This window comes from Rhinatrema bivittatum, chromosome 1, assembly GCF_901001135.1.
Source record: "Rhinatrema bivittatum chromosome 1, aRhiBiv1.1, whole genome shotgun sequence".
NCBI classification, from domain to species: Eukaryota; Metazoa; Chordata; class Amphibia; order Gymnophiona; family Rhinatrematidae; genus Rhinatrema; species Rhinatrema bivittatum.
The window spans coordinates 315266886-315291192 of NC_042615.1; positions in this window are offsets into that span (position 1 = coordinate 315266886).

Here is a 24307-nt window from a genome sequence, read left to right on the forward strand (position 1 = left end):
TGTGGAATGCAGGCTCTGGAAGCCAGCACTGACTCATCTTCCCTCTGGAAGCTACAGCTTTGCAGAGAAGCAGCTGTTTTGTATGTTGGAGACTGTAGAAAACAGCTTTGACAAAGACAACCTAAATGCCTTCCCTCACATCCCGCCCCATATCCTTGCGCTACCCCAAATCCTCTCCCCATCCCCATCCACAGCCTTAACTACTCCTCAGAGAGAAAAGCTGGAGTACACAAAGTGATTTACCATGAACACTTTCTTCAGACATTGTATTTTAAGTTGCCCTGATTGAAAGTTATTACTATTGATTTGTATATAATATGTTTACTATGCAGTCTCATTTTCTGCAGTAAACTGATCTGCTGCTAATGTACTGCATATGTGTGCTTTATTGTCACTGACTACCACAGACATTGCTTTCACAAATCACAATTGTTCAAGAAGGATTTGTGAAATTGCCATCTTGTTAAAAAAAAAAAAATCCTGCTGAAATTACAGACAGAAATCATATGGGGGTGGTTCAGATGTTTCCCAGACTTTATTTCCCAGTGAATAATGGGTGCAAAAAGAGAAATTATTTTTCCACTATTACTCATTATTTGTCACAGGGATCAACTGCTAGGGATGTGAAGATAAATAATTTTTGGTTGAGTTCATTTATTTGTATTGTTTACCTCCAAACAATTTTTTTTTTCATTTATTCTTATCCTTTGTTCGTTCATTTTCTATTAAAGTCAATGGAGGAAGCAACACATCTAATTTTGGTCTCCAAAATTGGGGTTTTCTATTCAGGTTTAGTGAAATGTACAGGCATCAACAGCAGAGGGAAGAACACTCCAAGACACCAAGACTGAGGCAAAGTGCCTCTTTGTCCCTTGCTTCCAGCAGTTAGATCCTGCTCTGCAGAATTCTGCCTTTCAGGCCCTCTTCAGGGAAGTTCTACTTTGACAATACCATAGTCTTCAGGGCAGGAGGAAGTGGGAAGGATTTTGATGGTTTGTGGGAACTCTGCAATATGGGATCCCCTTCCATCTGTTCAGCCCCTTGGGGGCTCACTATCTTAAGGCAGTCAATATACTAGGGATGTGCAGAGGGACGCCATATGTTGCATTTGGGATTTGTATTCGTCGGGGGGCAGATACGTTACATTCGGCAAGGGGGGCCCCCCGATATGTAGATGCATTAATTCTTATTCGTTTCCCGGCTAAAACTGAATTAAGTACAACCCCCCACCCTCCTGACCCCCCCAAGACTTACCAAAACTCCCTGGTGGTCCAGTGGGGGTCCGGGAGCCATCTTACCGAGGTGGAACTAGCCAGGGACATTTATGTTAGGGAGGGGGTGGAGCTAGTAGTTGGGCCCCCCTTGTGGGGCCCCCTGGATGGACTTCCTTAGGTTCCCCTGGGGTGGTTGCTTCTCGGGCTCAGGGGATGAATCCAGCGGCCGATCCAGCTGCTGAGTGGTGGAATGTTGGCAGGGGTGCAGGACTGGGCTGGGGCCCAGGGGACAGCTGGGGTCCATATTTTCCTGCATGGTCAGAGGGCCCCTCACCCTCTTGGTATGGTGGTCTATCCGGTTGGTTCCCTGCTCCTTTGATCCCTCCCTGGGGTGTCAGGTCGGGTCCTTGGAGGGGTGCTCAGGCCCCATTCCATTCCGATGGGGGGGCCATGGGGTTGGCCTTACTTTTTTGAGGGGTCTCGGGCGAGTCCGTATGGTTTCGGGTCTGCTAGGCCTGTGGCTGCTGCTGCTTCTTTGTTTCCACAGGTTCCTCAGGAAGACGAGCTGGCTGATGGTCCAGGACCTTCGTGCCGGGAGGAGTGGTGCAATGATATGATTGCTGTGGCTACCAACATCCTTGGAACCGTGGGTCCATCGTCTTGTTCGAGTGGTCCAGTCAGTAGGCAAAGTGTATCTGGTTCCATGGTTCCAGCTCCTGTTGCATCGGCAGCACCACTGGTCCGAGTGGTGAGTTAGCGGTGGCAGGCGGGAGTGGTAGTGAGTCGGTTGTCAGTGCAAGTGGGGCGCCTACTGCTTCACCGGATGTGGTTCTGGAGCCTGCGGTTGCCAGTTCGGAGGCTCCTAAGAGGTGTGCTAAGTCACGGTGCAAGAAGAAGCTTTCCCGTTCCAGCTCTTCTGCTTCTTCCTCTTCCTCTTCATCCTCATCGGACTCGTCTGGGTCTTCGGAGCGGGGCGAGGGTCCGCAGGGGGGATCGGCAGTAAGCCTCTTGAAAGGGAGGCTCCTGCGCTCATTAGTCTATCGGAATTGTGGGAGGATGTTCCGAAATCCCTCTGTCGTAAGATCAGGCAGTGGAAGTAAATAGATATCTTCACGCTGCTTGAGGGCCATTGGGGGAAGAGGAGAGAGAAGAAAAGTCAGCATGGGGGAGATAGGCCTCAGAGTGGTGATCATCGGGTGGCGCGCAATGTGCTTAATTGGATGTGCTCGATCATTCGGCTGGCCAGTATGGTGGGTCATCGTGACCCTATGCAGTATGGGCCATTACTAGCGTATGCTGATGCCATTTTGGATGCCAGTCGGGTGTAGGAGGGGTGGACGTGGCTCAATTACGATGAGCGCATCCGTGTCTTCATGGAGGAGAATAAGTACATGACTTGGGAAACTCAAGATGTTGGCCTGTGGTTGACCTAGATGGGTTCTAAATTGGTGTCTACTGCGTCCTCTGAAGCAGGGAGGGCATCCAGTGCATCTAGAGTGTGGTCCTTTCAGTTCGGGGTGGGCTTTGTGGGTGGCGGTCGAGTAGGGGTCGCATTCTCTGATGTATGTTGGAAGTTCAATCGCATAGCATGCAATTTTCCCGATTGCAAGTTCAAGCTCGCATGTGCCAGTTGCGGACAGGGCCATCCCTCCTCCAAGTGTCCAAAGCAAGTGGGCGGTGGGACCAGTGGCGGGGTCGTCCCTAAGAATCCCCTAAGTGAAATTTTGAGGGTAGCTCCTACCCTTGTCCGTTTGGATGCTATGCTGTCATGGTTGGGTAGGTACCCAAAAGTGGGGGTCGCTAATCTTTTGTGGGATGGATTTGCACGTGGTTTTTGTATCCCTTTTGAGGGACCAGTGGGGGTGGGTGGGAGTCAAAATTGTCCGTCGGTTTGTAAGTTGACTCACGTGGTCAGGGATAAATTGCAAATTGAGATTGCATTGGGATGAATTGGGGGTCCGTTCCCAAATCCTCCGATGGCTGATATGGTTTTCACCCCTTTAGCGGTGATACCCATGAAGGATCCGGGTAGGTTCCGGCTGATTGGAAATGATTACATCCCGGAAGGCCTTCTCACAGTGCGGTATGTGTCCTTCGAGACGGCGGTAGCAATGGTTCGTCATTGTGGTGTGGGGGCCTTGATGGTTAAGGTGGACATAGAGTCTGCCTTCAGGCTTCTCCCAATCCACCCCGTCTGTTTTCCGCTGCTAGGTTTTCGCTTTCAGGAGGAATTTTACTTCGATAGGTGCCTGCCTATGGGATGTTCCATCGCGTGTGCCTATTTTGAAGCCTTTAGCTCTTTTGTCCATTGGGTGGTGGCTGAAAAAGCAGGAATTACTAGCTTGGTTTATTACCTGGATGACTTCTTGTTTGTGGGAAAGGCATCTTCGGCGACATGTGTGCAGTTATTGCAGTGTTTCCAGAGTACGGTGGCTGAATTCGGGATCCCCTTAGCTGCTGGCAAGACGGAGGGCTCCTTTACTTGTTTGGCCTTCCTGGGCATCGAGTTGGACTCTGTTGAGATGACCTCACGGTTGCCTGCTCCCAAGGTAGGGGCATTACGGGATCTTGTATCCCAGGCTGTGAGGGCTAAGAAGATGACACTGCGTCAGCTGCAGTAGTTGGTGGGGAGTCTTTACTTTGTGTGTCACATGATCCCCATGGCTAGGGTATTTATCTGTAGGTTGAGCCATAGTATGACCGGATTGCGGAAAAGTGGACATCGGATTCGCATTACTCGGTGGCTACTTGAGGACCTGTTGATCTGGGACCGTTTTCTGGCTGAGTTCAATGGCTGCTCGTTGTGGCAAAGTGAGGCAGTATCTAATCATGACGTTGAGCTCTATACCGATGCGGCTGGTTCGGTGGGTTTTGGTGCTTATTTTAGGGGCTTTTGGTGTGCCACTGTCTGACCTAAGGATTGGCAGGAGTTGGGTGTTACCAGGAACATTACCTTCTTGGAACTGTTCCCGATTGTGGTCTCCTTTGTCTTTTGGGGTTCGCGATTTCGGGACAGAAAGCTTGTCTTTTGGTGTGATAATCTGGGGGAGGTAATCAACAAATGGGCTGCTAAGTGTATCCTGGTTACAGATTTGCTATGTGAGGTTGTACTGCGTTGCATAGGGTTGAACATAACTGTTTGGGCCAGGCATGTCTCAGGTGTGGTTAGCTCTATCGCTGATTCTCTTTCTCATTGCAAGTGGACTTTGTTACGGGAGCTCACACCAGAAGCAGATCCTCAGGGAGCGTTGGTGCCGTCTTTCCTCTGGAGCTTCAGCACCTGGAAGCATGGCTGCTGCTCCGGGCATCGCTAGCTCTGTCCACATGGAACTGCTATGTGAATTCCTCACAAAAGGTGGTGTCCTTCTTGGCAAGTCAGGGTTGGCATTGGGGTCCGGTCTCTGATGAGTTACTGGTGAGGTTTGTAGAACAGGCAAGAGGGTCGGGTGATTCCAGGTCGGCAGTGTACAGGCAGTTATCAGGATTTTCCTTTTTTACGAGGGTCCATGGTTGGTGTTTCCCGGTGGGGAAGTTTCTAATCCGGTGGTTGATGCTAGGTTGGGCTGGTGGTTCTCCTCCGGTGGCGGATAAACGCCTGCCTATTACTCAGGATATCCTGTGTCAATTGTGGGATGTGTTGTCTGGGATTTGTGACAACAAGTTTGAGTGTTTGTTTCAGTTGACCTTCATCTGGGCTTTTTTTGGTGCGTTTCGCATGAGTGAGTTGATGGTGTGGGCGACCACAGGGTCTGATGCGTCCAGGCTTTTATTTAAGTATGTGCAAATTCGTGTGGAGTCAGTTGTTCTGTTTATTCATCAAACCAAGACGGATCAGCTGGGTAGAGGGGCTTCGGTGCTGCTTCATCCCGTACCGGGTTTGCGCACTTGCCCTGTAGTGAACGGCATCGCCTACGGACGTATTTGTCCTGTGGGAGGTGTTCATTTCCTGGTGCACCGGGATTTGAAGCCGCTGACTTATGAGTTCGAGGCAGTATTGCGGGCTTGTTTGGCCATGATGGGGTTGGACAATACAAGATTCGGGACTCACTCATTTCGGATTGGGGCTGCTACTCTGTGGCACTCTCCGGTTTCTCAGGCGGTGTGATCCAGCAAATCGGTAGTTGGAAGTCGGATGCTTTCACCAGGTATGTGCGCAAGGGGTCTCCGTAATACCACAGGATATTAAAATTTCTCTCCTTGCAAGTGCAGTTACCTGCGAGCTAATCGTATGGATTTGGATTGTGGGACACTCCTATGTGGCCTGGGCCTTTACACATGCTCAAGAATGTCCTTATGGGACAAATCTGGACTTTGGGGTGGGGGGGAGTGAAATTTCCTTTTGTTAGTTGGGGTGGCGGGGGATGTCTTGGGGGGAACTGTTGTGGTGTTTGCGACAGGGATTGGAATGTCTCAGTCCTCCTGATATTTTGATTATTCACCTCGGGGGGAATGATTGGGGAAAGATGTCTGGACGACGGTTCGTTTATATGGTGCAGAGAGATCTGACGTGGGTTTCTCTTCTACTGCCAACCACGGTTCTCTGTTGGTCCGACATTATCCTGCATCCTGCAGTGATCAAGCAAAAGATTTGGAATCGTTGTCGTGCTAAGGCCAATCAACAGATCGGTTCTTGGTTGACTTCGATTGGGGGGGTTCCATATACGGCATGATTGGTCCTGGGAGTTGGTGAAAGGTTTCTTCCGGGGGGATGGTGTCCATCTTTCTTTTATTGGGATGGATTTGCTCTTGAATTCGCTACAGGAGGCTGTGGAATATATTCTCCATGGGAGTCCTGGCCTCCATCTTTGGGGGTCACAGGTAATTCTTACCTGCGCCTGTGGCGGGTAGCCCGAGCCGATTGGTGGGGGGTTGTGCTGGGGTAACTGGTGGCTGACGTGGCAGGGGGCAGGTCAGTGGTCCCTAGCCAAACAACTGGGTGCAGTTGTGGCTGGTATGGCTCCTTGCTGAATGGTGGCAGGGGTCGATTTATTCGGCTCCTTGCTTGATGGCGGCGGGAGTTGTGGGGACGTGATAAAGGTGGGTGCTTCATACAGGCTGGGTTAGCCTGGGGAGCGCCCATCTGGCAGGCTGGGATAGCCTGGGTTTATACAATTTGCAGTCTGGGTTAGCCTGGATTGCCCATCTTGCTAGCGTGCAGCGGATGGGTGTAAATGGGGAAAATTCAAGGTTATATGTGTATGGCTCGGGCTCCGAGGTGTTTAATAAAGCTGCAGCCCAAATCTGTGTTTGTGTATTATGTGGTTGTAAAGGGATGGGCTTGGGCAGAAGCGTCAGTCCTGGCTGCCCATATTATGATATCAAAAGAAAACATGACTTCTGGGAAAGAAATGAATTTCAGATATTAGCTTTTTTGTTTATTCTCTTTCTCCAGGAGTTATGAATTGCTCCATAAATTAATTCAAAGGAACAAAAATATATTCTTTTTTAAATATTATGTGCTTAGTCTACCAAACTTGCCATAAAAAATGTTTTTAATTTAATCTAGAATGTCATGTACATACAATACAATGTTATTCTCTTGTTAATAGGAGCTATAAAACAAATATTCTGACCTTTGACATGGGTTTTAAATGCAAGCTGTATTTCATTACATTGGCTTTTGACCTGATCTGTTGCCATAAGCTCTCTATTCTAACATGCCTGCCCATTTCTAGAATATCATCTTTTCTAGTTGTAGAAGCGCTGGCAACGTGAGCTTAACTCACAAACTGATGATTGTTTTTAAAGTAATTAAAGTTGGTGTGATTGCCTATCTGTCATTACTGAATTTCTATCTGAATGTTAGAAACGACAGGTGTGTTTACTTTTGTTTTATGAATCTTACCCCCACGTACTTAGACAAGATACTTCTTATCATAATGACCAGTAATGATCCCAATTTCATTCCTTAAAAGACAGTTGATAATTTATGATGATATCTCTGCATCCAAGGTCAGAATTTAAAGCAACCTCTTTTACGTGCACATTATGAATAACATCTCTGTGTTTTTAAACTGGACCTTTTCTTTTTATGAAGATCATCTTCTCTAAGAACTCATTCTTCGGTTTCCTGGAATAACCATGCCATATGATTTATAGCCCGACATCCCATTAACATAACCTTTTATGCTATGTTAATTGATTAAACTGACTTTTTCAAAGCCGATCCCAGAATGAGATGGAAGCACATTGTATTAATGCTGTTAGACCAGAAAGTTCTCATAAGTGTTGGCAAAAAAAAAAAATGGGGGAGGTGAGCTCTTCCTTTCTTATCGGAGATAGAAGCTTTCTCCAGAAAACAGCAATGAGAACTTTAAATTGTGCTTTAACAATGTCATTTGCAATGCACTGGTAAAGTAACTTTGTTCTGGGAACTGAATCTGCTTTGTTTCTTTGTAAAATGCAAGGATTGTGGGTATGTCTCAAGGATCATAAAAACACGATTAACTGAAGTTAGTGCAGGTTGTTAGCAAGGTTTTTATCAAAGCAAAATGAGAAAGAATAATGTTTTGAGTCTGAATAGCAAAATTGCTAACAGTTAGAGAAAGTTGCATCAATTTTATGACAAAGAAGATAGTCACACTTTATACAATAGACTATGAGTCACAGAGAGAAACTGGAAGTGGTGGAAAAACTGCTTAGCCAACTTTAAAAAAGCACCCAACACAGTAGAAGTTATCTGCTCCTGAAAAGATTTTTTTTTTCTCAGTTTCCAGCACTCGGATCAATTGGAGAAGTCCAGAAAAAAAAAAGTTTTGAAGACATACAGACTTTTAATACACTAGAGCTTGTGGATAAGCTTGCCGAGATCTAACTCATGATAAAAAGTAAGATATTTCAATAGCTTCTGAGAATCCTTTACTCCTGTGCTGCATAGTCTGTAATGGCAGACCTTCCAATTCTAGGATCTACACAAGTTAGAATACTTTTCCTGCCACTGTTTGGGGTAGATTTTACAAAAGAGTGCAATCTCGTACTTTTGTTCGCGCAGCAGGCGCAAACAAAAGTACGCTGGATTTTATAAGATACGCACATAGCCGTGCGTATCTTATAAAATCCTGGATCGGCGCACACAAGGCTGCCAATTTTGGGCAGCCTGCGCGCACCGAGCCGCGCAGCCTGTCTCCGTTCCCTCCGAGGCCGCTCCGAAATCGGAGTGGCCTCGGAGGGAACTTTCTTTCGCCCTCCCCTCACCTTCCCCCTCCCTTCTCCTACCTAACCCACCCCCCGGGCCCTATCTAAACCCCCCCCCCCTTACCTTTGTCCCTCGATTTACGCCTGCTAGAAGCAGACGTAAATCTACGCGCGCCAGCGGACTGCTGGCGCGCCATCATCTGACTCGGGGGCTGGTCCGGAAGCCTCGACCATGCCCCCGGGCCGGCGCCATGCCCCCGGTCCCGCCCCCGAAATGCCGCGCCCTGCCCCCGAAACGCCACGTCATGCGACTACGCCCCCGACACGCCCCCTTCAAAAAACCACGGGACTTACGCGCGTCACGGGGCTCTGCGCGCACCGGCGGCCTATGCAAAATAGGCACGCTGGCGCGCGAGGGCCCTGCTCGCGTAAATCCGGGCGGATTTACGCGAGCAGGGCATTTAAAATCCGCCCGTTTGACTTTAAGCAGAAGACAAGCTTACATGACGTTTTGGAACAATATCAGTCCCTGTGTATCAGCTTTTATACATCAAGTGCCAGAGGTAGAGAAACCCAGCTCTCTTTTTGTACCCTGGGAGTTTGCTTGTCAGATAGCAATATTTGCAGCTGTAACCCTTTCCTTTGTCCTTCCTCCCAAGTCAATGCTCTCTGCCCGTGCCACTGAGCCTCTTTATTTACCTCCGGTTCTCTGCTGCTGCTCTTTTCCTAGATGTACATCCCCCCCCCCTTCTCCCCCTTCTTTCCACTTCACTTCCTATTTTCAAATTTTTTATTTGTTAGTATAATCTGTAACTCAGTCCATTACCAGAGTTGTCAGAGCAAGGTATAAAAAACCCTTGAAAAATTCAATCATTATAAACCTTAACTATTTCCCTGCCGCCATTTCTACCCTCCTTCCTTTTTCTCTTTTGGCTTAGGGCAGCAGCCCTGTTATGTGGCACCCATCCTATAGAAGCAAGGCCTTCAACAATGCTGAAGATTGGGCATCCAACAGTGGCTGGAAGATTGGGCATCCAAATGGCAGATGAAATTTAATGTGGACAAGTGCAAGGTGTTGCATATAGGGAAAAATAACCCTTGCTGTAGTTATACAATGTTAGGTTCCATATTAGGAGCTACCACCCAGGAAAAAGTTCTAGGCATCATAGTGGATAATACTTTAAAATCGTTGGGTCAGTGTGCTGCAGCAGTTAAAAAAGCAAACAGAATGTTAGGAATTATTAGGAAGGGACTGGTTAATAAAACGGAAAATGTCATAATGCCTATGTATCGCTCCATGGTGAGACCGCACCTTGAATACTGTGTACAATTCTGGTCGCCGCATCTCAAAAAAGATATAGTTGCGATGGAGAAGGTACAGAGAAAGGCAACCAAAATGATAAAGGGGATGGAACAGCTCCCTATGAGGAAAGGCTGAAGAGGTTAGGGCTGTTCAGCTTGGAGAAGAGATGGCTGAGGGGAGATCATGAGAGGTCTTGAACGAGTAGATGTGAATCGGTTATTTACACTTTTGAATAATAGAAGGACTAGGGGGCATTCCATGAAGTTATCAAGTAGCACATTTAAGACTAATCGGAGAAAATTATTTTTCACTCAACGTACAATAAAGCTCTGAAATTTGTTGTCAGAGGATGTGGCTAGTGCAGTTAGTGTAGCTGGGTTCAAAAAAGGGTTGGATAACTTCTTGGAGGAGAAGTCCATTAACGGCTATTAATCAAGTTTACTTAGGGTATAGCCTCTGCTATTAATTGCATCAGTAGCATGGGATCTTCTTAGTGTTTGGGTAATTGCCAGGTTCTTGTGGCCTGGTTTTGGCCTCTGTTGGAAACAGGAGGCTGGGCTTGATGGACCCTTGGTCTGACCCATCATGGCAAGTTCTTATGTGCTTATGTTCTTATTTATAAAGATGAACTTATGGGTGCACCAGAGTAAACTGCATAAAATCAAATCAGAAAAATGCATACTGGGTACACAAAGAGCCTAACTTTCAATCCTCTTTGTTCAGTCCCATACATGCACTTATGGGGTTCATCAGAGATATAGCTGATTATTTTCAAACCTCTGTGGAGCTATCTGCACAGGTTTTAAAATGTGCATATCTCCACCCTTCAAAGTATGCACATACACTTTTGTATGCTTACTATTTTGCATGTGCGATGGGGTCTTAAGGGTATATGAACTATTTCACGTGAACACACTTCCAGTTAAGCAGGAGTGGGCTCATTCCAAAATGGCAGCTCTCACGAGGAAGCCAGATTTCTCTGCCAGAGATGTCGCCATGATCAATGAGGACCTTCTCTTTAGGGTACAGCGCAAAGTGCACCAGATGAGCCAGGCTTGTCAAGGCCTACATCTCACATTTCCTCACAGAGCCTCTCACTCCTACTTTTGATTTCCAGTCACTCTGAGATTGTTCTGGATTTGTGGAATCAGGAGGCTGCACACAAAATTTGTCCACTCTCAAATACACACGGCAGCAGCCTCTACCTTCAGCCCACAGAGATAACTGGACTCTTCCTCCTTCCTCCCAGGCCTATACTGATCCTGCTACTTCCAGCAATGGTGACTGCACCTTCTTTTCCCACTCATGTGTTACAATTTTCTCTTCTGTGCTCATACAGAAGGAAAGAACAAGGAGATGCAGTCATTGCAGTCTTCACACTGTTGTGCCACCCCCTAAACTATGGTACTTTTGGCAGTTGCCTAGTGATTTCACTGGCTCTGTCCTCTTTCCCTTTCACCTCACCCTTTCCCTCTTATGTTTTTCTCCCACCTCACTCACATCCCCTTCACTTTCCTTTCCTCTTACTCAAATCTCCCCTTACCTTTCCTCCCCTCATTCATGTCTCCCTTCCCTCTCCAATCACCTTTCACTCAATCCTTCCCTCCCCCACTCATTTAATCACTCCTATTCCTCCCTCCCCACTCATTCATTCACCCCTCTCTTCCCCTCTATCCTAACCCATTCGACTGACTCATCTTTTTCCCCTCCTCTCCTCTCTCTCACTCACTGACCACCTCAAGTCACATCCCTGGCCACACAAAAAGACACACACACACACACACACAAGCACACTCATTCTCTCTCACTTCTTCTCCTCTTTTCCCTCACGACCGGGTCTTTTTCTACCACATGGACATGTCACTATCCCATGCCACCACGGAGTCCTCTTCCTACCCAAGGTCTTGGGAACCCCATGGGTAGATCGTCATTTGTCAGCAGTGTTGTCACAGCAGCTGGGATCTTCTTTCTGCCTGCAGGCAGGGATGGCCTGCCTCTGAGTTAAAGCTGGATGGGCTAGAGCCTGGGTGATCCACCCCATTCTGACACCTATGGATTGTTTTTGACTCTTACTTGAAGAAAGCCACTAGATCCACTGTGATGTCTCCAGATTGGGTAAAATGTAGCTAAAACAATGTTGTTGTGCAGTGGCTTCAGCATAGCTGGTGAGCCTAAGGTTGGTGGAGAAAGAGGGTTGACACACTCACACACATTCTCTTGTTGAAAAGAAACTGACGGGAGGACTTTCAGCTGGGAACCTCTCTCTGAGAGGTCGGCAGAGAAGGGCAGGTTACAAGCTCTTTTTTCATCTATTGAGCCGTTCCATCGTGCCGCCCTGCAGCCACGCCCCCTAAGTAACGTCATCGGGAGGGGCCGGAATCGCTGGGATAAATTCAGGAGAGCAGCGGCGCGCAGCCGCCGGCGCGCAGCTGAAGCCGCGTGCCAAAGGGGCACGCCCCTGGGCGAACATTTTTCTCTACTTTACCTAACCATATGGGCAGGAAAAGAAAACCAAAAGTTTGGACTTCATCTCCAGTGACTACGGAGGCTAGAGGGCTGATGGACCAACATATTGTAAGGCGGGTAAGTCAAGCTGCCCGCAATACAATTCCTGAAATATCTTTTTCCTCAGGAGCTTCAGACAGCCCGAGCCAGCAGTTACAAATTCAACCCCACCTGGACTTTAATGTCCCTATCCAACCAGGTTTAAAGATGGAAGAAAGTATTATGGATAATGATGCACCTCTCCCCACAGATATTGGGAAGGTGGTGGAACTGGGATCTAATGAGGGACTTGGACTACAGATATCTAGTCCAGGAACCATAGATCCCCAGAACATAACCCTGGTGGATGTATGGAGAGCAATTAATGATTTGCAAAAAGTAATGACTGGATTTATGGCTCAGACTAACAAAGGAAACTTAGAGTTACAAAATGATATAGAGTCACATGATAATCGTTTAAAACAATTAGAGGAAGCAGGTAGGGGGGCTACAGTACAGATAGCAGCCCTCCAAACTGCAAATAATTCCTTTATTAAAGATTCCCTAACAACCCAGCGGCAAATTGAGAGACTGGAAAATGAAAATAGGGTTAGGAACTTGAGGTTTTTGAATTTCCCAATGACCAGACTCCTTTCAGCCACTGAACTGTTGAAGAAATATTTAAAAGAAAATTTGTTCATATTAAATATGGATGATCAATCTATTTCAAAAATATATTATGTTTTGAGTTCTAGAGTAAAGAGACAGGAAGGAGAGGAAGGTATGGACACTACAGTATCCAACAAAAGTCCCCTAATTTAACCTCCTTCCTGGAGTCATCAATATATGACATATCACAAAGAGTCACACTTCTTGTGACTTTTTGCAGAGAGAAGGATAAGGTTAATATTCTTGAAAAATATTTTAGAAATAAAGAATCTTTGTTCTGTGGTTATAAAGTCCAGGTATTTCCTGATGTATCACGTTCCACTCAGTACAGGAGGAAGCAATTTCTTATGTTGAAATCTAGAGTAGTGTCCATTGGGGCAACATATTTTCTTAAATTCCCCTGTAAATGTGTAATAGTGTACCAGAAGAATAAGTTTATCTTTCAGGACCCATCTCATTTAGAAACTTTTTTGGTAGATAAAGAAAGAGGTTGAATTAGGATTGACTGCATAAATATAGTAATCCAGCTTTATGTAAACTGATAGAAATACATTTTCTTTTGTGTTTTTTGCTTGAAAAGGATTCCTCCCATGTAGTGGGCTATAGATTGAGGTATTGAAAAATTTTCCTGTAAACATTAAGTGGATTTATAAGATGTTATACCAAAATGTGTTCCTTGTTTTTTTGCAATTTGTATAATTTGTAAAAACTCTAATAAACTATAAATAAAAAAAAAGAAACTGACACATACATTCTTTCAATCGCACACACTTTCTGAGACACACAGACACTGACACACACACTCGTGCTTTTTCAGACACAGACACACACATTTTTTCAGATACTCTGACATACATATACACTAGGGATGTGAATCGTTTTAGGACGATTAAAATTATCGTCCGATAATTTTAATATCGTCTTAAACCATTATGGAACACAATACAATACAGATTCTAACGATTTATCGTTATAAATCGTTAGAATCGTGAGCCGGCACACTAAAACCCCCTAAAACCCACCCCCGACCCTTTAAATTAAATCCCCCACCCTCCCGAACCCCCCCCCCCCAATAACTTAAATAACCTGCGGGTCCAGCGGCGGTCCGGAACGGCAGCGGTCCGGAACGGGCTCCTGCTCCTGAATCTTGTCGTCTTCAGCCGGCGCCATTTTCCAAAATGGCGCCGAAAAATGGCGGCGGCCATAGACGAAAAAGATTGGACGGCAGGAGGTCCTTCCGGACCCCCGCTGGACTTTTGGCAAGTCTCGTGGGGGTCAGGAGGCCCCCCACAAGCTGGCCAAAAGTTCCTGGAGGTCCAGCGGGGGTCAGGGAGCGATTTCCCGCCGCGAATCGTTTCCGTACGGAAAATGGCGCCGGCAGGAGATCGACTGCAGGAGGTCGTTCAGCGAGGGTTCCGGCGCCTCGCTGAACGACCTCCTGCAGTCGATCTCCTGCCGGCGCCATTTTCCGTACGAAAACGATTCGCGGCGGGAAATTGCTCCCTGACCCCCGCTGGACCTCCAGGAACTTTTGGCCAGCTTGTGGGGGGCCTCCTGACCCCCACGAGACTTGCCAAAAGTCCAGCGGGGGTCCGGAAGGACCTCCTGCCGTCCAATCTTTTTCGTCTATGGCCGCCGCCATTTTTCGGCGCCATTTTGGAAAATGGCGCCGGCTGAAGACGACAAGATTCAGGAGCAGGAGCCCGTTCCGGACCGCTGCCGTTCCGGACCGCCGCTGGACCCGCAGGTTATTTAAGTTATTTGGGGGGGGGTTCGGGAGGGTGGGGGATTTAATTTAAAGGGTCGGGGTGGGTTTTAGGGGGTTTTAATGTGCCGGTTTTTCGATTTTTCGATTTTTAACGATTTTTCACGATATTTTACCCCCCCAAACGGCAACAATACGATTCCCTCCCCCTCCCAGCCGAAATCGATCGTTAAGACGATCGAGGACACGATTCACATCCCTAATATACACACACAAATGCTTCTACTACTGCTCAAATGCTAACAGGTGAATTTTCAAAAGGATTTACAAGTGTAAATGTAACTACTATCGTAGCAATTTTCAAAAGCCCATTTACTCGAGTAAAGTGCACTTACTCAAGGAAAACCCAGTTTTATGCATGTAAATGCTGTCTAAAATCTGGACCTTAGTGAGTATACCCTCCTCTACAATGGCTAAAAGCTGTACAGCACCATCAAACTGTCCTTGTTGCCTGTCCTTATCCAACCTGCAGCAGCCATCTTTACCCTTCCTCTTCCCTGTTCAGTTACTCACTGACTCCATTTGCTCTGTCAATGGCTCACTGCACTGCCCTTCTCTGAGATCAGGCCAGTCAGCTGCTATCAGGCTAGGTCAAGAGTACAATAAACAAATCTCATCTTTGTGTATCTTTCATCACTCCAAATCACATCAAATCTTCACTGATGTGTACTGTGCAGTTTGTACGTCTGACTGTGCATGTAAAACCACCCCCCCCAAAACCTAGCCCACCACCAAAACCTCACCTCCAGTTACTAGTTACCCCTCCCTCAGTGGTATAAAAAGTTGATTAATATGTGTGGCTCTCTCGCTTGCTCTTTCTCCCCCTCCCCCCCCCCCCCCCCCCCCCCCCCCCCGCCTCCCCTCATGTGTCCACATTGGGCTTTGCAATTTTTAGCACAAATTCCGTTTTGGGCATATCGCTCAGCATAACACAAGGAAAAAAGGTGTAGTTATTTCTGACATGATAACGTGCTTTATGCTATTAGAACACTAAACATCCATCATTTTAATGTGCTCCACCCTAACTCCACCCAAACTCCTCCCATTCAGGACAAATTTAAAAATTTGCATCTGCATCTAAAGCCCATGATAAGGCCCTAATGCAATTTGATAAATGACCCTGTTAGTAACATTGTAACGTAGTAATGATGGCAGAAAAATATCAAATGGTCCATCTAGTTTGCCCAAAAATGTGCTTATGGTAGTAACTGTAACTCCATGTAGGTTACCCCTATGCTTTCTGTTAAAGGTAGTAACTGCTAGGGGTGTGCATTCGGATTGACCGCATTAGTAAAACGCAACTCATATTTTTTTTTTACTTAAAAAATTGATTCGACATAAACGATCGGATTTCCCTCATATCGAACATAGATATGTTCGATATGTGGGAAATCGCGATTGTTGAGCCAAAATAAAAATATAAACCCCCTCACCCTCCTTAATCCCCCCCCCCCCGACTTACCACAACTCCCTGGTGATGGAGCGAGGAGTGAGGACGCCATTTCTGCAATCCTTGGCGAGAAGCATGTGACGTCGGCGGCACGTCGAGTGACGCCGGCGTCACGTGATTCCCGGCTCATTCGCGCCGGACGGCTCGTTCGGCCCAAAAAGAACTTTTGGCCAGCTTGGGGGGGCCTCCTGACCCCCTCAAGCTGGCCAAAAGTTCTTTTTGGGCCGAACGAGCCGTCCGGCGCGAACGACCCGGGAATCACGTGGCGCCGCGTCACTCAGACGCGACGTCACGTGATTCCCGGCAAGTTCGCGCCGGACGGCTCGTTCGGCGCGAACAAGCCGGGAATCACGTGACGCCGACGTCACGTGATTCCCGGCAAGTTCGCGCCGGACGGCTCGTTCGGCCCAAAAAGAACTTTTGGCCAGCTTGAGGGGGTCAGGAGGCCCCCCCAAGCTGGCCAAAAGTTCTTTTTGGGCCGAACGAGCCATCCGGCGCGAACTTGCCGGGAATCACGTGACGTCGCGTCTGAGTGACGCGGCGCCACGTGATTCCCGGCTCGTTCGCGCCGGATGGCTCGTTCGGCCCAAAAAGAACTTTTGGCCAGCTTGGGGGGGTCAGGAGGCCCCCCCAAGCTGGCCAAAAGTTCTTTTTGGGCCGAACGAGCCGTCCGGTGCGAACGAGCCGGGAATCACGTGACGCCGCGTCACTCGACGTGCCACCGACATCACATGCTTCTCGCCAAGGATTGCAGAAATGACGTCCTCACTCCTCGCTCGATCACCAGGGAGTTGTGGTAAGTCTGGGGGGGGGATTAAGGAGGGTGAGGGGGTTTAATTTTTTTTTTTGCACATATGTACATATACCCAACTCATTGGATTTTTTTTATGTCCATATTGGCCGCAAGTGGGACCCCCTTTCGGACATAAAAAATATGAACATAAAATTTTGCTCTGCACATCCCTAGTAACTGCCACTCTGTGCAGGTTACCCCCTTGTAGAAATGTTATACCATCCCTTTCTTTAAGTTTTTAGGGATCTGTCCCAATCCTCTTTTAAATTCATTAACTGTTCTCATCATCACTACCTCTTGTGGGAGTGCATTCCAGGCATTCACCACCCTCCCTGTGAAGAAATATTTCCTGATATTGGTTCTTACTTAGTTATCCCCCTGGAGTTTCATATCATGACCCCTAGTTCTACTCTTTCCTTTCCAGTGGAAAAGGTTTGAAGTTTATGCATGATTGATACCTTTCAGGTACTGAAGGTCTGTATCAAGTCTCCACTGCACCTCCTCTCCTCCACGGTATACATATTTATATCTTTCAGCCTCTTCTCAGAGGTTTTCTGAAACAGATGCCACACCATTTTGGACACCTTCCTCTGGACACTTTCCATCCTGTCTCCATCCTTTTTGAGATATGACCTCCAGAACTGAACACAGTGACTCCAGGTGAAGCCTCACCAAGCATCTATACAAGGGCATTAACACTTCCCTTTTCCTGCTAGTCGTACCTCTCCCTAAGCAGCCCAGCAATTTTCTGGCTTTAGCTACTGCCTTGTCAAATTGCTTTGCCGCCTTCAGAATGTCAGACATAATCTCTCCAAGGTCCCCTGTCTAGTCCATGCATGACAGTCTTTCACCCTCCATCACGTACAGCTCTTTAGGATTTCCGCATCCTAGGCGCATGACTCTGCACATCGTGGCACTGAATTGCAGTTGCTAAATCTTTGACCACTCTTCAATTTTTCTTAAATCACTTTTCAGTCTCTCAGCTCTTTTAGGCATGTCCACTTGGTTGCAGATCTTAGAATCATTTGTAAAAAGGCAAACTTTTCCTTCCAACCCCTCTTCAGTGCCACTCATAAAGATATTGAATAGAACTGGTTCCAAAAACAATCCTTGAGGCACTCCACTTAACACCATTATCTCACCATAGCAGGATCCATTTACAATTACACATTGTTTCCTGTCAGTCAACCAGTTAGTTATCCATTCCACTACTTGGCACTCACACCCAAGCTTCTCATTTTATTCATGAGCCTCCTATGTGGGACCGTATCAAAAGTTTTGCTGAAATCCAAGTAAATCACATCAAGCTTTCTTCCTTGATCCAGTTTTCTCAGCACCCAATCAAAATAGTCAATCAGATTTGTCTGGCAGGACCTTCTCCTGGTAAATTCATGCTGCCTCAGGTCCATCAACTCTCCAAATTTTAAATAGTTCACTAACCTTTCCTTCAGCTGAGTCTCCATTAATTTTCACTTTGGTGGTATGAAAATTAATGGAGACACTGCTGAAGGAAAGAAGAGTGAACTATTTAAAATCTAGTGGATTAAGAACAAAAGAACATAAGACAGTGCCATACTAGGTCAGAACAAGGGTCTATCAAGCCCAGCATCATGTTTCCAACAGTGGCCAATCCAGGCTACAAGTACCTGGCAAGTACCTAAAAACTATTAGGTAGATCTTAAAAAAGTACGCACGCGTGTACTTTTGTTCGCGCAAACGGCACAAACAAAAGTACGCTGGATTTTATAAGATACGCATGTAGCCATGTGTATCTTATAAAATCCGGGGTCGGTTTGCGCAAGGCTGCGCAAAATTGGCAGCCTGCACACGCCGAGCCGCGCAGCCTGCCTCCGTTCCCTCCAAGGCTGCTCTGAAATTGGAGCAGCTTCGGAGGGAACTTTCCTTCCGCGTCCTCCCACCTTCCCCTCCCTACCCCTAGCTAACCCACCCTCCAGCCCTACCTAAATCCCCCCCTTACCTTTGTTGTGCAAGTTACGCCTGCACCGCCTCGGCATCCCCTGGCACAGGCCGCAGTGCTGGAGGACTCGGGACCACCCTCCTGGCCTGGCCCCGAACTGTGGCCATGCCCCTGGACCCATCCTGGACCACCCCCTGACCCTGGACATGCCCCCTCCCGCCCCTTTTATGAAGCCCCGGGACTTACGCGCATTCTGGGTCTTTGCGCACGCCAGCGGCCTATGCAAAATAGGCACGCCAGCGCAGGGCTTTTAAAATCTACCCCTATTAGTGTAGCTGCATTTAAAACAGGTATGCACAAGTTTCTGGAGGAAAGTCCATAAAACATTATTAACGTAAAGTTGCAGAAATCCACTGTCTATCCCTGGAATAATCAGCTTGGAATCTATCTACCCTTTGGAATCCTACCAGGAACTTGTGACCTGGAATGGTCACTTTTGGAAACAGGATATTGAGCTTGATGGATCTTTCATTTGACACAGTATGGTAAGTCTTATGTTCTTATACTAAAATAAAAAAATAGCTTCACAAAAAGACAATGTACCTCCTCGAGAAACTCCAGCCCTGGGCAGGGTAAAAATATGTGTTCTAAATATCTGCAAAGACCAATAAAAATAGTGTTTATGGATAAATCCCTATGGGACAACATGGCTTGGATCAGAGGGCATTTTTAGAATGTGTAGGGAATCTCAAATGTCTTTTTTGAGTCATAACAAATATTTTAGAACATTCTGAATGTCTCTCCTATTGTCTCTTTTATACAGTCTCAGAATAGTCATCATGCTTGGGTTGTTGTGCTCGCCGGCCGTGTTGGTGCCGTGACCGGACCTGCTCACCTGGCGTGCCCATCTATCAGCTCCCCACTCGCAGTCTCCGCCAGCGCTGCTCATCCACGGCACCCCTGGGCGTCTCCAGGCCCATTGGGGCCTTCTCTCTCGCAGTGCTCCTCGCGTCGGGGCTCGGCGTCCTCCACAGCATCGGCCCCGCCCCCTAGCATGCGCGTGGGGAACTCCGGATATTTAAAGGACCTAGCGTGGGAAATTCACCCACGGTGCACCACGATGATGTCACCTGAGCCCTGTATATAAGCAGGGCTCAGACTACTGCTATTCGCCTTGGCAATCGGGTTGACACTGTTGGTGCAGTGAGTTTGCCTTCGTGTTCCAGTGTCTCCTGTTCCAGTGTCTTATGTTCCAGCATCTCCTGTTCCAGCATCTCCCTGTTCCTGTGTCCTTCCCAGGTAGTACCTATCCGGACTGACTTCTTGGTACTGATCTCTGCCTGCCTGATTATTCTCTTGCCTGCCACCTGGAACTGACCACTTCCTGCCTGACCATTCTCTTGCCTGCCACCTGGAACTGACCCTTGCCTGCCTGACCATTCTCTTGCCTGCCACCTGGAACTGACCACTGCCTGCCTGACCACTCTACTGTTTGCCGCCTGGAACCGACCCTCGCTAGCCACAACTACACATGGACTGATTCTGGTATTGACCCCCGCTTTGGCTGTCCTGTCTTGGACTGATACTCTGGCTCTGACCCTTGCGCTTCACTCGGACACTCTCTTATGGCCCCCAGTGACCATTGGGCCAACGTACTTGAATAACAACCGCGGCTTCCATGTGGCTAGACCTGCAGGTACTGCCTGTCTCATCCAGAGGACCTCTCCCACCTATTGCCTTCCCAAGGTCTCCGGAACTTCCGGTTCATGTCTAGCTCATCCACTCTGCATCAGCTGAGTACCCTTGCTTGTGGTGGGCACACCTCTCCGATACCTCTCTGGGAGACCACCGGAGGCCCACCTAAGTCCAGGCAGTCTGGGTACCCAAGGGCTCAACCTGTGGAAACCCCGGACTGTTATTGGTGAAGCTCCAGCTAGCCTCTGTCTCCTTGTGTGCTCCGCCTCCTGGTGGCAGGCGCTCTCTGGGTCTGACCAGAGGGCCAGTCAGCATTCCATGCCTTGAAGGAAGCCTTCTATTCTAGTCCATGGCTACGTCGTCCGGATCCTAACCGTCCATTCATTGACGAAGTTGACGCATCCGCCATCAGAGCAGGAGCAGTTCTGAGTCAATACTCCATTAAAGGAACCTTAGTACCATGCTCCTTCTATTCACACAAATTCTCCTCCACTGAACAAAATTACACTATAGGGGACCGTGAACTCCTAGCCGTGAAGCTAGCCCTCCAGGAATGGCATCCATGGTTGGAAGGGGCACAACACAAGTTCACAATATTTATTGACCATAAGAATCTAGAACACCTAAAGGAGGCCCAATTACTTAATCCCAGACAAACCCATTGGGCCCTGTTTTTTGAACCCTTCAACTTCGAGCTCTGCTATCGCCCAGCAGCTAAAAATCTTCGGGCAGATGCGCTCTCTTGATCCGTCGAGCCGGAGGATACACCAGAGACTCCTAGGTACATCATCGATCCAGCTTCCATATCCATTGCTGTTACCACCACGGTACCAGCCGGGAATACATGGTCCCCCGCCTTCTCGTGAGCATGTGCTCCATTGGGGTCACAACTCTAAGCTAGCTGGTCACCCCCGGATGAGCCTGGATTCTCGAGATGCTTCAAAGGCACTATTGGTGGCCTAGTATGATAAAGGACTCCCACGACTACGTGGACTCCTGTCCAGTTTGCACGCAACAAAAACCTCCAACTAGCCACCCATGGGGCCTACTCCAACCTCTTCCTGCACCCACTGAACCTTGGTCAAGTCTCGCTACTGATTTCATCGTGGACTTGCCGCCCTCAAAAGGTAATACCATCATCTGGGAGATCATTGATCATTTCACAAAGATGGCCCACTTTGTCCCACTGCCTGGTCTCCCTTCAGCTCCAGAACTAGCTAAATTCTTTCTGACCAATGTATTTCGTCTGCATGGACTCCCACAGGAAATTGTCTCTGACTGTGGTCCTCAATTTGCTGCCAAATATTGGAGATCCCTTTGTAAGTAGTTTAATATTACATTAAACTTAACCTCAGCCTATCATCCGCAAGCAAATGGCCAAGTCGAAAGGACAAACCATTCCTTAAAATAATTTCTACGATCATATGCCACGACCAGCAAGATAACTGGGCTGACCTCCTGCCTTGGGTGGAATTGTCCCACAACATTTACGTCACCTCTGCCATGAATGTCTCACCTTTTGCGGTAGTCTTTGGCTGCCAACCACGCCTACCTCTACCGGTTGCACTCACTGTACCTTCACCTGCAGCTCAGTCTACAGTGCAAACTATATGCAGACTTTGGAATCAAGTAAAAGAGAGACTGAACCAAGCAGTCGAGTGAGCCAAATGCTTTACCGACGCCCATCGTCGAGCCGCTCTGCTGTTCCAACCTGGCCAGAAAGTCTGGCTCAGGTCAAAACATATTTGTTTGTGTCTATCATCTCAACGACTAGCCCCCAGATTCATAGGACCTTTTCTAATTAATTGCAACTCCCTGCCTCCATGGGAATCCATAACAAGTTCCACGTGTCACTGTTGAAACCTTTGGTCCTGTCCTGGCCTTCCCGAAGACCTCCTCTGCCTACACAACATTCTGCTGAGCCCAAGAACACCCTACAGGTAAAGGAAATCTTGGATGTCCAGTGTCATAGAGGCCATTGGGAATACCTCCTGTATAAGTAGGGCTTCAGTCCAGAAGATAACTCCTGGGAGCCCTCCCACCACATCTACTACAAAGACCTCCTCGCTGTTTTCTATCAGAATCATCCTGAGAAGCCCAGGCCGGTAAAGGGGAGGCCTAGAAGGGGAGGTACTGTTGTGCTTCCCAGCGGCATAGGTGCCGTGAGCGGGCCTGCTCACCTGACGTGCCCGTCTACCAGCTCCTCACTCGAAGTCTCCGCCAGCGCTGCTCGTCCACGGCATCCCCAGGCATCTCCAGGCCCATTGGGGCCTTCTTTCTTGCAGCTCTCCTCTCGTCGGGGCTCGTCATTCTCCATGGCATTGGCCCTGCTCCCTAGCGCGTGCACGCACGCAGGGAACTCCCGGACATTAAAAGAGCCTAGCATGGGAAATTCACCCTGCGGACCTCTCTGAACTATTGCCTTCCCGAGGTCTCTGGAATGTCCAGTTCATGTCTAGCTCATCCACTCTGCATTAGCCGCACACCCTTGCTTATGGTGGGCACACCTCTCCGATACCTCTCTGGGAGACCACCGGAGGCCCACCTAATTCCAGGCGGTCCGGATACCCAAGGGCTCAACCTGCGGAAACCCCAGACTGTTATTGGTGAAGGTCCAGCTAGTCTCTGTCTCCTTGTGTGCTCTGCCTCCTGGTGGCAGGCGCTCTCTGAGTCCGACCAGAGGGCCGTACCAATCCTGCACCAGGCCAAGGGTCCACCTCCAGCGCAACATGGGTGACTTGACCCATATATCAATACAGCAAGAACAAAATATTCTGTCCCTTTATTTTCTGTGCAGATTCATTGTATATTGCATGTTCCATAGGAAGTCTCTCTTGAGCACTGTAACTTTTAAACTTATATCTACCCACCTAGCATTTTTTTTTTTTGCTCGTTTACATAGATATAAAGGTCACCTATTAAGTTGTAGGTGAAACCTTTATATTGAACTAATTTAATACATATGTAATTAGCTATTCTAAAGTACATTAATGCATGGCATTAGCAAGACAAAAGTTTATGTATTATGTACATTAATGTCATCTTATCACATATCCATTCCACATGATAAATATACAGGTGGAGACAATTATAAAACTGTGGGTGGGGTGAAGAATTACATTTAAATAAAAGTTAATCAAAGAGAAGAACTTCCTTTAGGCTGGTCATACACATGCATAGCTATAGCTTGCCATTTATAATACTGCTGCTTCAGGTTCATTGTCTAGCTGTAATTCTGCCAGTTAATGTATCCAATTAACCCCACTAATGAGCTAATCAACAGTATAAAATCTGTGTAAAATCACAGAAGGGTATAAGATGAATAGAAATGCACTGTACTCTTCTCCTATAAAAAGTGCTTTATTGTGCTTGTTAAAATGACTCTGTCGTCTACCTCTCCGAAGAGTAATTTATCACCAGGGTCCATAACAGTGCCATGACCTGATAAGGGAGAGGTGGCCATAAACCCATCATAAAATGATTACTCAGGAATGTAGAGCAATTAAAATATCTCTGTGCATCAGAATCTTTAGTTGGAGTGCTGCAGAGGTAGCCAGTTGGTTCAGCGGACTCATAAATGACCAGCAAGCACTTGAAAGTGATCTGTAATTGTAGAATGCATGTTCTGTACTATTTATTTTATTTTATTTATTATTATTTATTTATTTAATAGCTTTTATATACCGGCATTAGTGCGAGACATTAGGGATGTGCAGAGCAAAATTTTATGTTCATATTTTTTATGTCCGAAAGGGGGTCCCACTTGCGGCCAATATGGACATAAAAAAAATCCAATGAGTTGGGTATATGTACATATGTGCAAAAAAAAAATTTAAACCCCCTCACCCTCCTTAATCCCCCCCCCCAGACTTACCACAACTC